This window comes from Lepisosteus platostomus, unplaced genomic scaffold (assembly GCF_059453375.1).
Source record: "Lepisosteus platostomus isolate fLepPlt1 unplaced genomic scaffold, fLepPlt1.hap1 Scaffold_97_H1, whole genome shotgun sequence".
Lineage (NCBI taxonomy): Eukaryota > Metazoa > Chordata > Actinopteri > Semionotiformes > Lepisosteidae > Lepisosteus > Lepisosteus platostomus.
In genome coordinates this window covers 120,001-136,848 of record NW_028291709.1, presented here as the reverse complement: position 1 = coordinate 136,848, position 16,848 = coordinate 120,001, and the positions used below count along the sequence as shown (strand labels likewise).

The following is a 16,848-nucleotide window of genomic DNA, read 5'->3' as shown; positions in this document are numbered from 1 at the left end:
CTCCCCTTGCAGGCATCGGGCACAGAGGACCTCATGGTTTTCCTAAAAATCTTTTTTTTTGTGTTCCTTGTTGTTCCAAACTTAATTTTAATCACTTTTAATTAGATATTTTATTAAAAATAGTGCAAAAAATGACTAATTTCACTAAAAATAATGTAATATAAAACTGATGTTTTTAACTTTATTGTAGTGTTTTAGAAACTACTATGTCTTCAAAAATGGTTATTTTTCACTCCTAGGAATGAAAGCTGTTGTTATATGATGTTTATTTTCAAATTTTGAAAAAATCAAAGGATTCTAGCTTTCTCCCCTTGCAGGCATTGGACACAGAGAACCTCATGGTTTTCCTAAAAATCATTTGTTATGTTCCCTGGTGTTCCAAACTTAGTTTTAATCAATTTTAATTTGTTATTTTGTTAAAAACAGGGTAATAAGTTTCTAATTGGACTATAAATAGTCATATTGTCTGCTCTAAAACTGATGTTTTCATCTCCATTGTAGAGATTCTTGAATCAACTAATAGAGAATTAAAATAAAAAAGGGCATAAGAAGACATTACCAACAACGACCACAAGATGGAGATGTTGTCTAGACATTACCAATAACGACCACAAGATGGAGATATTGTCCAAAGAGGCAAGAAGGGCAAAGCCGCGATAAGGAGATTGCTGTCAGAATGCACATCCGGATCCCAAACAGAATCTCTAGTAAAATATGATCATTTGTGAAACAGGCAAATGAGTGTCAGCTACAATATGATTGCTACATATCTGCATTTGTTGGTTTTTAAGGAGTAAGAGTGCAGGCGGTTTAAACCTGCGATCCAGTGTGTTGAAGTATTTCACAACACTACCCCTAGCACATCAGGAAATAAATCCTCATAATGATTATTGCCCTGGGCATGTACCAAAAAATCAGTGAGCATATACATATATCGCTGTGTTGAAGCTAGAGACACAGAATAAGTGCAAACACATCCTAAATACAGTGTTCCTGCACCTTGACCTCATCCAGAATGTATCGTTTTTTGAAAGCGATTGCTGTCAGAATGCACAACTGAATCCCAAACAGAATCTCTAGTCAAATATGATCATTTGTGAAACAGGCAAATGAGTCTCTCAGGTGCCCATTGCTCATTTTCAGACACATTTATGCAATACTTTCACCATGCGTTGAGCAATAGGGATTAAAGATACCAGAGGTAAGGTTTAAAAGTGATTCTGAGGTGCAACACATCAGCGAAACAGCTAGGCATCTGAAATGCGGGGTTTGAGAGCCCTTCAGGGAACACCGTACCCTAAAGGTACCAGAAGTCCACTAGTATAAGCATTAAGTCACTGTCAGCCCTGTTGCAATGTGATTGCTACATATCTTCATTTCTTTGGTTTTTAAGGAGTAAGAGTGCAGGGGGTCTAAATCTGCGATCCAGTGTGTTGAAGTATTTCACAACACTACCTGTAGCCCGTCTGGAAATAAATCCTCATTCTGATTATTGACCTGGGCATGTACCAATAAATCACTGAGTATATATATATATCACTGTGTTGAAGCTAGAGACCTGTATGTAATAATATGATGCTAAAATGTTATTTTCACATGTAAGAAAACCGGCTCAGGGACGCCAAATATGTAATGTTGCCATAGCAAAATTAAATGTAGTGGCTCTCTGAAGGCACCAGTTCTGTAGGGTTTGGGCATTTACTGAGACAATTATTAATTGTAGCAGTAAATCACAAAGTTGATTCTTTTGATGGCTTTAGAATCCAACCATGTGACATAACTCAAACAACGCGCACACACAGGTACTAATACACGAGGATACATTTATTAATACATAAAATATGCATGTAAACCTAACAGATCTTATCGAGAGGGTTATCAGAATACAAAAGATATATATTCAGTCAGTTACGAAGTGTTACACATATCAAGAGGACATACGTTCAGTATATCATTCATTAAGACCGTTTCGTTAATGAACTTGGTTATAACTTCTACATTAGATACTCAAACAAGTACATAACTCTTAGGAATTAAATTGATATCAACTGGTTGGGATAACAATTGAATTCTCGAGCTGTAATGCATTGAAGTTGAATACTCATCCAATCTTTGGGGATTCAGATCTTCCTGCGGGCACAAAGAAACAGTTGCAGGCTGTTGCTGTCCAATCCGCGCTCTCTGGCTCCGTGCCAGGCTGTGCTGTGCGGCTTGCGACGCTGCGCTGCTGATGCTCACTGTGGGCTTTAACTAGCAAAGTTTGTGCACAGGAGAAAAGATGACTGTGGGTCCCAGCAAGTCAGGAAGAGGACCGGTTCGTTTCTGATGAAGAGCTAGTTCTGAATAGTGATTCAGCTGTCCACAGTTCCGACCTGTTCACGAGGCCTGCTGCTGGTGCTAACCTCGGGTGGATCCTCTGGTTATTCTCTGGCAACCTCCGCTCTAGACTCTTAGAACAAAGGAAAGTTCTGGCACTCGGACACACTGGCCGTTCCGTGGTTGTCCGGGCTGAGTCTCAGGATGGTCAGGAGGCGCGCTGCAAGAATGTCCTGCCCTTGGGAGCCTTCTGCTCCTGGGCCGCCCTGCCCTGGATTTCTCCTTTGAATTCCCTTTAGAATTGTCCACAGAATCCTCTGAATCCTCCCTTCTGAATCTTACTGAATCTCACAGGCTCTCTGTGTTGCCTGTTTTTACCTGGAGGAACTTCAGCTCATTGATTGGCTGAAAGTTCCATGGGCATCAGAGTCCCACGTGGGTTACTCGGCCCTACCAGTCCCTGATTGATTGATCAAGGTGAGATATGAGTCACTTAGTCCTGACACTTAGTAATGCAGTCCAGATGTCCAACTGGCACTCCCTAGACAGATAGGCGCCAATGGATGACCATTGATCATGATAGCCAGGCTTAGCTAAGTGCATCCCCCTTTGGGAGCTGTCCTAGGACCTTAAATCACCCTGCATGAATAGTCTCTCTGTGGCTGCACCACAGAGATGAACAGAGAAATGGGGCCTCATTTGGGAAGGCTCAGAACACTTAATTCTGCCTTATTAATAAGCCTCGCCGCTACACACATATATTAATATAATAAATGATTGCTTATGCTTTATAAACAAATCTAATTAAAATAAAAGCTTAAGTTTTGTATTTATCTTGTACCATAGAACATGATTTTCTTTGTATTTCAATCCCACAAAGTGTCCAAATGACGCACTACATGATATAAGGAAGATTATCACATGCATATCGGTATTATCTTTCTTACGAAAATGCATTCCTTTCATTACCTTTTACTTTTTAAAATGAACTCAAATTGTGTATAATGTAATAATTTAAGTAGAATAGATTCTAATAATATAATGATCCAGTGTGTTGCACTACTTCACTGCTTCACTGCTCTATGCCGTCTGGAAATAAATCCTCAGACTGCTTACTGCCCTGGGCATGTACCAATGAATTACAGGAGCACATCTATTTCTCACTGCGTTGAAGCAGGAGACACACAGTCTCTGCAAACACATCCTAAATACAGTGTTCCAGCACCTTTGACCTCATCCAGAACGTATCATTTCTTGAAAGGGATTGCTGTCCGAATGCACATCTGAATCCCAAACAGAATCTCTAGTAAAATACGATCATTTGTGAAACAGGCAAATGACTGTCTCAGGGGCCCATTCCTCATTGTCAGACATATGAATGCAATGCTTTCACCGTGCATTGAGCAATAGGGATTAAAAACACAGCAGGTAAGGTTAGATGTCATGTTCTATGATCATTTCTTTCAGCATTAGGGACTAAATATACTAAACGTATGATACTAAAATGTTATTTTCACATATATTAATGTAATAAATGATTGCTTATGCTTTATAAATAAATCTAATTAAAATAAAAGCTTAAGTTTTGTATTTATCTTGTCCCATAGAACATGATTTTCTTTGTATTTCAAGCCCACAAAGTGTCCTTTGATCTCTATTCTGTGGTAATCCACGATGACCCCGTTCTTCAGGTGATTCATCATGTCCTCCCTTGCCTGTTGAGAGGCCACCTGATCTCTTCTGCCATGGCGTGCTTCATACACGCCCTCTTGAAGTGAGCAGGAAGCTGATCAAAAGTATTCAGGCACATCTTGCACACCAGGGGAATCCTCGCGTGTTTCCTTTGAAAATAAATAATACCATCTGTGTATAGAAACAAGCTAAGACTGATTTCTTAAATTATCCTTAAAATTCTCTCTCATAGTTTGAGCATAATGATTTTATTGCATTTATATAAGAATTGCTCATTGCTCCTAAATAAATAATGGTCTCAGTCACAGACTTTCCAATAGAAGCCATTGTGGAGTTCAGCAACTGCAGGTCCTAGAAGTGGGGAAGGAATTTTAAAAGAGAAATTGAATTACAATACAGAAGGAATGGCTGAGGGTTCACTGAAATGTATAAATATACAAATTCCAAAGACTGAGTCCATATAGAAACAACTACTTTTCATTTTCAGTATAAGAAAAAAAAAACTATCTTCCAAAGCATCATAAAATTGTCCCTTCTTCCAGACCCTACTTCTCTCTTGTAGTAGTACAGCAGACCTTTCCAGGTGAGCAGATCACAGAGTCCGAAATGAGCTTCCTCCATCAAGCAAAGTACCTGAACATGACTCTGTCTTCATAAAAGCGCCCCTGTAATAAAGAAATTAAATCCAAAATCAAGAGGGCAGTTGCCTACTGAAATACAAGAAGTCATCAATTTTAACCTAGCAACACATTAAAGGCTGCATCTATACAAGTGCGATTCTAGAAATGCTCACCAGATTACGTTTTAAGAAGGAACTGCGCCTCAGGTTCCGCAGAGATCTTAACTCGGATGGCAGGATTCAGAGTCCGGAGTGTGGACTGATGGCAGAACGGAGGGTCCACATACTGTGGATCCCTCAGTGATCTTCCGCGTATTCAAACCGCCAGCGTGTGACTCCCCTGTCCCTGTGACCTCATTGCTCTGCTCTCTCCTCTGTGCAGCCGAGCCCGACTCACGGTAAAGTGAAAAAAAAGATGCCCTCAACGTGAGATTTACTCTGGAGCGAGGATAGATGTTACCTTTTTATCATTTAACAGGATGTATGTGATGTGGCGACTAGGTTCAATTTTGTATCCTCTTTAAAAGATTAAGGACTGGGGTGAGCGTGATTTACCACCCTTTCAGCTAAGAACCCGACTTGCGCACCGTTTAAGCTGCATAGACTCGGTCGTTTAACTCTTCTCCGTTAGCAGGGTTAAGGTTAAAGAAAAAAAAATAGCTGACTCCTTTTTTTTGCCAGCCGCTAGCGCTGATTAGCAAGGCTTGTATTTCATGTTTTGCAAGTTGCATCCATTTTAAGAAAAACAAGTCGCGTTAAAGACAGGGAATGAATACTTGCATTTATTTAAGTCTAGCCGTAGGCGGGGATCTCCTGTTTACTAGACAGGCGCTTTAACCAACTAAGCCACGGCGCCCCAGGAGTGTTGTCCTTTTGCAGCCACTTGGACACACCACTCAGACACATCTGCATTCGGTGTGTGCGCCGCCTGCTCGCTGAGCAAGTTGCCACCTTTACATACAATAGCAACATCGACACCAAGAGAAAGGATGACAAATGGCTTTTATCTGGAACTTTTCATGTCCAAGGAGCTCAATGTGCTTTCTGTGTACAACAGGGCCACTGAACTCCACACTGGCCACTGAACCACAGCAGTGGCTTGCTGGCTTGACATCTCCCAAGGAAAATGTTGAAATCACATGTGGAACAGGAAAATGACCCTCGAGTACGTGGGGAAAAAAAGAAAAAGATCATCTGGAGCGCGCCAACCCATGTCCGGACAGCCCAGTTGCGTCGACAAGGTGGCTGAGTGGTTAAGGTGATGGATTGCTAATCCATTGTGCTCTGCAGGCATGGGTTCGAATCCCATTCTCATCGCTCTCCATGTCTGACATGTGTGCCTGTTCGACATCGGCCCTCCTGTTGTTTGCTCCGGTGCTAGAGCCGTACATTTTCTAGCAGTGGCTGAACATGGTATAGTAGGCCAACGTCGGTATCGAGCAGTGACAGTAACAGTACTTACTGCGCCCCATAAGAAATCGTTTGTCCCTGTTCAAAAGAGATTGTGCGATGTCCTGCGGCGTTCGTAAAGCAAACCTTTGACAGTTTGAAAAGAGGAATTTATTCTGCTTCCTGTGCGTGCAGTAGTTACAAAGTTGAACGTCTTTACACGATCTGCTGCAGTTTTCAGTGGGCGGGCTTTGTCAGATGGCTTGAAAAAACGCACTGTGTTTCGGCTCGGGAAACATCATGAGCAGTGTCCTGCATGTTTTCTGTGTATAGCTGTCTTTTAACGCATACAAAATTCATTCGAAATCATTGATTTCTCCAATTAACAAGGGTCCCTTTTTGAACCTGCCAGAAGCATTCTTTCAATGTTACAGATTTACTCCGGGGAAAGCCAGCATGACATTGAGAGTAGCTCAAGCTTTCAGCACCCGTATCGGACTGCGTGTATGCAGACACCGCTCAGAATCCCCTGTAAGATTCTCCCTCAATTCCGTTTTTCAGTGCTTTAGCTCTTTCAAAAGGCTTCGCTTTGGTAGTCACAATCCAAGGCTCATGACAGCATTTGAAAACATTCGCCACTGCGTTGGCCGGGAATCAAACCCGGGTCAACTGCTTGGAAGGCAGCTATGCTCACCACTATACCACCAACGCACACCCACAGGAAGCCTGCAGGACACCACCAGAGAATGCTTTTTTTAATTTTTTTTTTATTAAACATAGAATTTACAAATACAAATACAACAAGAGGATCAGAGTCATGTACAAGAGAAAAAAAACGCAGCAGAAAAAAGCATTTAACTACCAGAGGTAATTAAGTAATTATGTGATCAAATTGTATATTTTACACGTATCATATTTTCCTTGCTTTAATATTTCTCAATTATTTATAAACTTTAGTTTCAACATGCATGCGTTTCCTGTAAAAAATAAAACTCAGCACACAGTTTTTCTTTTAACAACATTTCGAGTACCTCTGGCATTCATGAAAAAGACATACACAAAAGCAAATAACTAACTCTAAGACTGTCTAAACTATTGAGTTTTTCAAAGAACCAGAACTATAACAGTCCTTAACACTTAACTACACCATTCCAAACTAACACTAAAGAAACACTAGTATATACTGGTATAACAAATATAACCAAACATAATCATTAACTGAGCAGTCACTGGGAGCAAATCTCCTTCCCGTCCATAAAGGCCCTCGCTCCCACAAAGTAGGCTCTCCTCCCCTCTCTTCTGGCAGCTTCAACCTGGGGCCACAGCTGGTTCCTGGTGCTCCTGTCCGCGGCAGACAGGTCCTCTGCAAACCTCAGTTTGTTCCCATTCAAATACTCATTCCCCCTCGCCGCTCGCCACAGCATGTCCCTCGCCGTCCTCTTGGTGAACTGTATTATAATCGATCTGGGGCGCACTTGCCCAGACATGTTCGCTCTCCCGAGCCTGTGAACAAAGTCAATGGCCGATATTACGTCCTCCTGGTCCGGCAGGGTCCTTTTACAGATACCCTTCACTGTTGCAACAAGGTCCTTATCACGTTCCTCTTTAACTCCAAATAATTTTAAATTCCATCATCGACGGTATCTATCTACATCGTTCACTTTCAATTCAAGTTCTTTAATATGCTTTTCTTGTTTGGTATTTACTTGTTTAAGAACTTTTACTTCACTCTTTAAGTCTTCAACCTCTTTAAACACACAGTCCATGGACTTTTTAAGACTTTCGATTTCGACTGTATTAGATCAAATCATTTCCTTCAGCTCACCCATGCTCTGTGCCATCATGTTGAAGATGTTGGTCTGGAGCTCCTCCAGCGTCAGGTCGCCCCTTCCTCTCTTGGCTGCCGGGGTTTTCACAGGTGTGCTGGGCAGGGACTCCGGCTCTTCCTCTGGCAGCTGAGTCTCACTTGGGCTGCGAACGCTCGCGTACGAGCGCATCTCCAGCACTCTTTCCACGTCCCCTCCAGCTGCTTCACTTTTCCCTTTAGTTGCCATCAATTTTCTTGTAGTGCTATACATATACGATTGAGGTTTCTTAGACTTCTCCTTCGAAGACCCAGCACTCTCTTTTGTTTTCCCAGTGTTACTCATATCGAAATTCTTAAACCTAAAAAAAATCGTTTTTTTTTCTTTCAATTATAACTGAAGTTTAAACAACTAGTGTTAAGTCCTTATTTTTCTGTAGTCAAAAAAAGCAAAAATTAACATTCAGGTCATGAAAAACTCAAAAAAAATCCTCAACCACTAAACTTTACCTCCCACCTGAGCGCCATCTTGAACGCCCCTACCACCAGAGAATGCTCACGATTTCGGAAGCTGTCTCCGGGACGTGCTGATTCCACACATCCTGAATAAATCATGATATTGTTAGTTGCTGTAGCTAGACGTTCAAATGAGTTTCATGGCCAGATGGACTGTTTCCTCCAGCGGTATAGTATTGCAGTGAGACAGCACGATGCCTGCAAGACTATGTCACGCTAAACGCCACAGATTGTGTTTGTCCATTCATGTCAGTCATCCTGCAGCCACGGGAAGTGGGACACAAACATGCCGCAATGCTTTCAAGACGTTAGGATTTGTTTGTGCAACATCCGAGAAGAGTACTTGTGGCTTGAATGTGAACTGTACGTGCCCGCCCCCTTTCCTCTGTAGTGCATGAGTTCCTCCCGGCATGCCCTTCGTCATTGTTCTGTCATCTTGTATTTAAAGGGTTGTATTTCTGCTGCTGAAAAGAATCAACGGGTTTCTTTGTTCCCAACGGAGCCCTTGTCTGTCATGAAATTCTTCAAAACCTCAAGCTAGAAGAAGACGACAAATATGAAGCGTTACAGCAACGACATGCCATGAGACGATTGATAACGTTTTCCATAGGATCCCCGCGGTTGCCTGGCAACCGTCAGCTTTGCGCAGTGGCAGCATCGTAGCCTGTGAAGTTTAGCCGAGGCGGGATTATTGCTAGTTGAAAACTTTTCCCAATACCCCGCTTCCGCCGGTTTGCAGTACAATCGGCGAAAGCAATTTTTGACAGTCTCGTTAGAGACTGAGCAAGGTGTTTAAAGACAGATTTGGTCATGGTGACATCATGGTAGAAAGAAGCGAGCTTGTTCCCAGTGGGCATTGATTCGTCGAATATACGTATATTTACGGTGAAATTACGGCTATACGTATATATACGTCGCCTCGAAGTATAATCAACGTCGAATTGCAACCGTAAAATTGACGACATTAACAAACACATATATAACGTCGAAAACACATCTAACACAGTGCCTGAGGCTTTTTACTGTATGTATCGCGTGTGCCGCAACTAGGAGTATACGGCACTCTGCACAGTGTACGAAGTAAATTATTTTCGCAGCAATTAATTTACACGTGTATAATAAATATAGTAAATATAATAAATTAATTACTGCGAAAATAATTTACTTCGTACACTGTGCAGAGTGCCGTATACTCCTAGTTGCGGCACACACGATACATACAGTAAAAAGCCTCAGGCACTGTGTTAGATGTTTTTTCGACGTTATATATGCGTTTATTCATGTCGTCGATTTTACGGTTGCAATTCGACGTTGATTATACGTCGAGGCGACGTATATATACGTATAGCCGTAATTTCGCCGTAAATATACGTATATTCGACGAATCAATGCCCACAGCTTGGCATACAAGGGTTTTGCTGAGGGGGTCTTGCCACCTGCCTGAAAAAAAACAGTAAAATGTTTGAGTGCCTATAGAGTTTCTATTTTTATTTTCTTGACAAAAGTCCCCCATCAGTGCGCGGTGCCCGAGGAAAAATCTGTAGGGGGGCGTCTGAAATTCTGAGGGGGGAGTGATATTTCGGTTGAAACGGAGCTGTACGGTGCAGCTACCCAAATGAAATCTCGCAGCTATGCCATTGATTAGTGCTTCATGATAGAAGATAACGACTAGCAATCTGGTATTTGCGATGAAGTTCAGTTTCACATTTTTCGTCACTCTCAACGTTTGTATTGCCTGGAGCGAAAAGTACCATAAGCGTTCATTTTTGCAGCTACATGGACGTTCTGAATCGTTAAGAAAAAAATGTTGTAAAACCAACAGAAAGCACAGACTGCTATAACTAGTCCTAGTTATATAACGATTTTAAGTATAATGATAAACTACTGCAAGGAATCGGTCCACCTGAGCAAACAGGATCGTAATGTTGACACTCAATAATATGTGCAGTTCCTGGACGGATAGCCCTCCTGCCCATCAAACAGACTGAGTGACTGTTCGTGTCATTTAGTGTTGTCTGACCATTGACAAAGTACAACTATTTTTTTAGGGTGCAAATTAAGTTAGGTAAATCTTTTTGCCCAAAACTGAAGGGGCGACATTCCCCCCTCCCCCCTTGATGCCAGGCCTGTCCCCATCCTATTCCATAATGTCATTATATATAATACCATACAACAGTGACCGATCCTTAATATTTGCATGCGTTAAAATTGCACATCAGCTCATAGCAGCGATGTATTATCAATGTTAAATTTCAACCATAATATCGACAACATTAATAAACGCATACGTTGAGAAAATATCGAACCCATCATATTTTCCGGTTATATACCACAATGCATTGCTAGTATTCGTTGGTCACCATTTTGGACACGTTTTTCAAACGTAGAAGTATATCCGAAAATATCTCAGCAATCCTCTTTTGACGAGTAAGTATGAACAATAATAATACTATCTGAATACATACAGATCTTTCTTAATATTATTTTGATTAAAATAGTATGTGAATTAGCAAAAAAAATGGCACATAAAATAGTGTGAATGGGGAAGATGACACAAAATCGTTTTGCCGTTTCTCTTATTCTTATTCTATGTTGTACTTTCAAACTTTGGGTACTCTTTAATTAGGACAGACTTTATTGCTCAACTGCTATGATGCAAGCCAAATTTTATACATTTATTTCAGCTTTGAGCTTAGTAAACCGTTCATTTTTTAGATTATACTAAAGAAGATATTAATCATCATTTATTTGGGAAGTAATATTATATAATTTTCTCCTAGCTGCGGTGCTGAAGTCCCACCCTACATCAACAGAAAAAGAAATAAAGGAGCACGCAATGTGTTACTTGAAGAATGCATATGCAAGGCAGGGGGCCAAGAGATCTGGACTCTGAAAATAATAGGTTTTTGGTTCTAACTGTTAGGACAATTAGACAGGGTTTGCAAATAGTGGACAAAAATCGTCTTAACTTCCATTGTAATATTTTATATTTTATGTAATATTTTTTTCTTGGAAATATAGAAGTTGTACATTTTAAAATGTATATTTGAATCAAAATGTGGTTTTGAGTTAGTGTGTTAATGTAATTAGTTTTGTGTTTGTCATTACTATACTGTATATTGCCATGTTACCAGAATTTGTAGCTGAAGTTTAAGACTAGTTGTGTTTTTATGATTATTGCCCATATGTTGATTGTTGATTGATTGTATACAATGTATAATTTGAAATACATATGTTTCAGGTGTGAATGTGTATTTTCAGAATACATTTCTAAACCTAATCATTGGCTTGTTTTACTTGTTTCTACACCTATAAAATCTATCTTTGATGTATAATAGACCTCTACCCATATACGTATAATAGACCTCTAATGTTATCCGTATAATAGACCTCTAACCATATACGTATAATAGACCTCTAAAGTTATACGTATAATAGACCTCTAACCATATACGTATAATAGACCTCTAAAGTTATCCGGAACTCCAACCATATATGTATAATAGTCCTCTAAATTTATCCGTATAATAGAACTCCAACCATTTATGTATAATGAACGTCTAAATATAGACGTATAATTGACGTTTAACTTTAGACGTATATTAGAATTTCATTCTAGACGAATTGTAGACCACATTTAGACGTCTAAGATATGCGTTTAATAGACGTATATTATACGTCTTTTGCCCAATGGGTTACGTCTCAACAGAAACGCTCTTTCAGCGTTATGCAGAGAACATCGTCTGTCGAGATCACTTTTGAGTCAGCGCGAAACGCCGTGTGCTGTCAGTTTGATTTCATATTGCTCGTAGCGGCGCCCGGCTTTTGTCTGTCAAACGTTAGGTTGCGCTTCTTCATGCTGCATCGTCGGCATGAGTGGAGCTTTATAAACGTCTGTACTTACTGCGCCCCATAAGAAATCGTTTGTCCCCGTTCAAAAGAGATTGTGCGATGTCCTGCAGCAAACCTTTGACAGTTTGAAAAGAGGAATTTATTCTGCTTCCTGTGCGTGCAGTAGTTACAAAGTTGAACGCCTTTACACGATCTGCTGCAGTTTTCAGTGGGCGGGCTTTGTCAAATGGCTTGGAAAAACGCACTGTGTTTCGGCTCGGGAAACATCATGAGCAGTATCCTGCATGTTTTCTGTGTATAGCTGTCTTTTAACGCATACAGAATTCATTCGAAATCATTGATTTCTCCAATTAACAAGGGTCCCTTAAAGGATGAGTCAAAGTAACGTCTAATCGGATTAGTTTCCTTAGAGCTGGTTCAGAGTTTGCTCAAGAGTTTACCTTTCACAGATGCGCAAAGAAGAATGTTGGGGGTGCACGCTTCAAGGCGCCTTACAGCTGTAGGGAGTGATTCGAGACGATTCATGGCGTGTGCTCGTTCCCATATATCGTACGACCCGGGATGCAGTGCTAGGATGACGTACAATACCGCTTGGGCACGTAACGGCGTTATATGCAAGTGCGGGACGTGAGGGTTTTGCGTTTGTTCGTTTTGTTTTGCTCTGCTTTGCTTTGTTTTGCTTTCCATCGCGTTGGTAAGAGCATAAATAAAAAGGCGATTTGCTTGTGGGCATTTCTCTGTTGTTGATTCTTTTTTTGTGTGTAACAAAGTGGCATTTTCATGTCCGGACGGGGAGACTTTATCATTCCGACATGAAGCCACCCTTAAGTCCTCTGAGGCGTGTCTGTCTGCAAGGCTTGTATTTTGGAAATGTTTTTTTGAAACGGAGAACGACTTTGAAATAGGCTTCCGCCGGCGCCTCGCGATCCAGGTAAGATTGTAGCAAGAACGCAGCTGCGGTGGGGCTTGCTGTAGTCGTGGCTGAGTGGTTAAGGCGATGGACTAGAAATCCATTGGGGTCTCCCCGCACAGGTTCCAATCCTGCCGACTACGTTGTCCGCCTTCAGTCGGTGTGTTTCGGCACAAGCAAAGAAGCGCGCCTCTTTGCTGTTCCTGGTGGTTTTAAAACGCCCAATCGCTTGTACCCGCTGCCTTGGAAATAAGTTCTTCAGCGTCCGCAAATGGCATTTTGCAGCTGGAAGCATATGTCGACGCGTTTTGCACAGAGCACCAAAAAAGCGTCTTTTTTGAAGGCCCAGGCACTGAGCATTGGTGGTTCAGTGGTAGAATTCTCGCCTGCCACGCGGGAGGCTCGGGTTCGATTCCCGGCCAATGCAGTGGCTTTTGCAGCGAGCGGCTCCATCACTTGCATCCCCTTGCAACTCGCAACTGAAAACCCACTGAAGCTAAGCAGGTGTGAGCCAGGTCAGTACCTGGATGAGGATGAGCTACAGGGAAAAACAAAGCTTCCAGCTGGAAGCGGTGTTAATGGTGCCGGCGGGGGGGCGCTCACCCTGAGGTCTGTGCGGGTCCCAATGCCCCAGTATAGTGACGGAGATGCTGTGTTGTAAAAGGGCGCTGTCTTTTGGATGAGATGTAAAACCGAGGTCACAGCGCTCTGTGGTCATTCAAAATGACCACCAAAACCTTTGACAAAAGCTCTTGGTAATTGATGGTCTTCAATAATGCTTCTCCTTTAGGTACATTTTAAATCAGCTGAAAAATGCTGTGAAATGGGGGGGCACTTCAGGCCAGTGTAGGATTTGGGTTACAAGAACCATGAAACTGCACGAGAAAGCCCGTACACTGAATTACACGGCTTTCTATTCAAAGGAGGACAAAAGAAATTCCCTGAGTTTGATTTTTTGCAGCACAGAGAGGAGCACTGTCGTGAGGCCGGTTAGCTCAGTTGGTTAGAGCGTGGTGCTAATAACGCCAAGGTCGCGGGTTTTAGCCCTGTACGGGCCAGGTCTAGGTCCAGGTCCCTGTTTGTGAAACAGGCAAATGACTGTCTCAGGGGCCCATTCCTCGTTCTCAAGACACATGTATGCAGTATGTACACCGTGCATTGAGCAATAGGGACTGAATACACCACAGGTAAGGTTAGAAGTCATTCTGAGGTGCCACATGTGAGGGATACAGCTAGGCATCCGAAATGTAGGGTTTGAGACCCTTCAGGAGTACTGCATCCTTTGAGACAGACCCTGTTAAACAAATGATCATTTCTTTCGGCATTAGGGACTAAATATACTAAACATATGATGCTAAAATGTTATTTTCACATATATTAATGTAATAAATGATTGCTTATGCTTTATAAACAAATCTAATTCAAATAAAAGCTTAAGTTTTGTATTTATCTTGTACCATAGAACGTGATTTTCTTTGTATTTCAAGCCCACAAAGTGTCCAAATGACGCACTACATGATATAAGGAAGATTATCACATGCATATCGGTATTATCTTTCTTATGAAAATGCATTCCTTTCATTACCTTTTACTTTTTAAAATGAACTCAAATTGAGTATAATGTAATAATTTAAGTAGAATAGATTCTAATAATATAATGATCCAGTGTTTTGCACTACTTCACTGCTTCACTGCTGTATGCCATCTGGAAATAAATCCTCAGACTGCTTACTGCCCTGGGCATGTACCAATAAATTAAAGGAGCACATCTGTTTATCACTGCGTTGAAGCAGGAGACACACAGTCTCTGCAAACACATCCTAGATACAGTGTTCCAGCACCTTTGACCTCATCCAGAACGTATCATTTCTTGAAAGGGATTGCTGTCCGAATGCACATCTGAATCCCAAACAGAATCTCTAGTAAAATACGATCATTTGTGAAACAGGCAAATGACTGTCTCAGGGGCCCATTCCTCATTGTCAGACACATGTATGGAATGCTTTCACCGTGCATTGAGCAATAGGGATTAAAAACACCGCAGGTAAGGTTAGATGTCATGTTCTATGATCATTTCTTTCAGCATTAGGGACTAAATATACTAAACGTATAATGCTAAAATGTTATTTTCACATATATTAATGTAATAAATGATTGCTTATGCTTTATAAACAAATCTAATTAAAATAAAAGCTTAAGTTTTGTATTTATCTTGTACCATAGAACATGATTTGCTTTGTATTTCAAGCCCACAAAGTGTCCAAATGTTCTATGATCATTTCTTTCATCATTAGGGACTAAATATACCAAACGTATGATGCTAAAATCCTGAAAAAAGGATGTGCTCCATCTCGTCAGTAGATTGGATTCCAAAACTGATTTGGGTCAATATACATTACCTTTGAAATTAAAGTACAGTCTACTGTAGGGAACCATCAACTTAGAAAGCATTGGCCTTCCCTGGGGGTCAGGTAGGTGCAAAAGATAAACCTTTATCCTATCTTTATCTTAAGATAAGTGGCCAAGCAGTATTTTTCCAAGTTTCACCAAGCACATCATGTTGCCATAGTAGACAAAGTTCTATAAAATGTTAAATAACTTTTAAAAAAAGTATCTTGGTCTTACAGTACTGTACAAGGTGAATTAAACTGTCCCTGGTAATAAAAAGTAATTAGAAGCATCTCAGAAACTTTATCTCTAGAAACATTAGCTGTTTTATATCATGTAATTTAGTGTGATGTTGTCAGAATTCAAGGACATTATCACACACAGAAATTGGTTCAGTTAAATCTAAAAAACACAGCTAAACATGGGTTTAAATGTAACAGAAGTCTCACCTCTTGTCAAAAGATTTAATTCAAGAAGCGATGTAATAAATGATTGCTTATGCTTTATAAAGAAGCTTAAGTTTTGTATTTATCTTGTACCATAGAACATGATTTTCTTTGTATTTGAAGCCCACAAAGTGTCCAAATGATGCACTACATGATATAAGGAAGATTATCACATGCATGTCGGTATTATCTTTCTTATGAAAATGCATTCCTTTCATTACCTTTTACTTTTTAAAATGAACTCAAATTGTGTATAATGTAATAATTTAAGTAGAATAGATTCAGGTAGGAAATATAGAGTCATGATGTTTATGGCTGACATCATTTCACATGGGTGAATTTTAAGCTAAGAAATAAAAACATTTACAATGAAGATACCATTGCTTAATTTTAAATGCCTTTAAAAAATAAATACCTCCTGAGAATAATTTGCCACTCCCAGATCCTTGGTAAGGTACTGTTTGAATCCAATCAGGAGAGGAGCATCCAGGGAGTGCTTTCTATAGAGTCCAGCTTGGGCCACTCTCTTCCGGCCTGCTGATACTTTTTAACTACTCAGGGCCTGTAAGGATATAAAACACCGGTTTAAACATTTTATACCTATAAGACAAATTAGAATTTTAGTAAAAAATAGATACATCTGAAAAATAAAAAAGTTTTACTGCTGATAGAGTTCTTCAGAGCTCACATCTTCCCCTTCCTTATCCGCTTCTGTTTCAGTTTCTAGAGCAGCCTCTGGCATCTCTTCCTCCTGGACAGCGGCCTCTTGCTCAGGGCCGCTGGAATGCAGGTAGATTCTTTTCAACATGCTTTTACATAATATGTTGTAACAATGATTTCAAAAAGAAACTACAGAAGCCTTACAGATTAAAAATATCTCACCTTGCCAATGTGTCTTCAGGCTTCCCATGTACAA

At 40.6% G+C, this 16,848-nt stretch overlaps 3 non-coding genes across 3 annotated transcripts; 2 read left to right on the top strand and 1 right to left on the bottom strand.

Moving 5' to 3' along the window:
- Positions 1-6,655: 6,655 nt before the first annotated feature.
- On the bottom strand, positions 6,656-6,727 carry trnag-ucc (transfer RNA glycine (anticodon UCC)). The gene has a single exon. It is a non-coding gene; the product is annotated as a tRNA-Gly (tRNA).
- Positions 6,728-8,973: 2,246 nt separating this feature from the next.
- LOC148630406 (U4 spliceosomal RNA) lies at positions 8,974-9,115 on the top strand. Its single transcript, XR_015935205.1, has one exon. It is a non-coding gene; the product is annotated as a U4 spliceosomal RNA (small nuclear RNA).
- Positions 9,116-13,454: 4,339 nt separating this feature from the next.
- On the top strand, positions 13,455-13,525 carry trnag-gcc (transfer RNA glycine (anticodon GCC)). Its single transcript has one exon. It is a non-coding gene; the product is annotated as a tRNA-Gly (tRNA).
- The last annotated feature ends 3,323 nt before the right edge of the window (positions 13,526-16,848 follow it).